Source organism: Mesoplodon mirus (assembly GCF_964341445.2).
Source record: "Mesoplodon mirus genome assembly, chromosome: 20".
NCBI classification, from domain to species: domain Eukaryota; kingdom Metazoa; phylum Chordata; class Mammalia; order Artiodactyla; family Ziphiidae; genus Mesoplodon; species Mesoplodon mirus.
In genome coordinates this window covers 40,933,973-40,934,678 of record NC_138996.1, presented here as the reverse complement: position 1 = coordinate 40,934,678, position 706 = coordinate 40,933,973, and positions in this window count along the sequence as shown.

The following is a 706-nucleotide window of genomic DNA, read 5'->3' as shown; positions in this document are numbered from 1 at the left end:
TTCCGGGCCGGCGCGCGAGCGGCCGCGCCCGGGCCGCCCGCCCCCTGTGCCGTAGCGGCGCTTGGGCTCCGCCCTTGGCTTCCATCTGGCGCCCGCGAACGCGCGCCGAGGCCGCTGGGCCGGCACCTGCGGTCGCCCCGCCGCGCCGGGTCCTCGGACGGCACGGCTCGTAGCCGCGCCCAGGCCTCCGACTTCTTCGAAACAGCTGCAGTTTCAGATCTCGGAATCTGAGGGTCGTTTCAGCGGTTGCTGGCGAGGGTTTGGGGGTTTTCCTCCCCACTTTGTTCGGGGCAGGACTAAGGGGAAGCGGTTTGGGCCCCTGGAGCGGGCCTGCGGCGTTGCCGGAGCAGCTTCACTGTTCCTCGCGGGAGGGGTTTGTTTGCAAGCAGCGAACCGGGTCGGGCGGGGAGGCGCTGCCCTCGAGGCACAAATGCCTCGAAGCTGCATTTGCATAAGCGCTGGGCTTGGCCGGCTTCGCTTCCTACGCCAGGCGAGGGGCAGAGCCTGAGACGCGTGCTGAACGGAAGCCTGCTCCCCCTTCCCAGCCCCACCACCGTGCACACCCCTTCCTGGTGCATCCCGTAACGCATGCCGGCTATACAATTGTGCATATTTTGTTAATATGTTAGAAAGATCCGAAAAACTGGGTGCAGGTCAATAGGGAAGACCTGGGGTGACATTTCTGAAGGCAGCTGCTCCAAGGAAC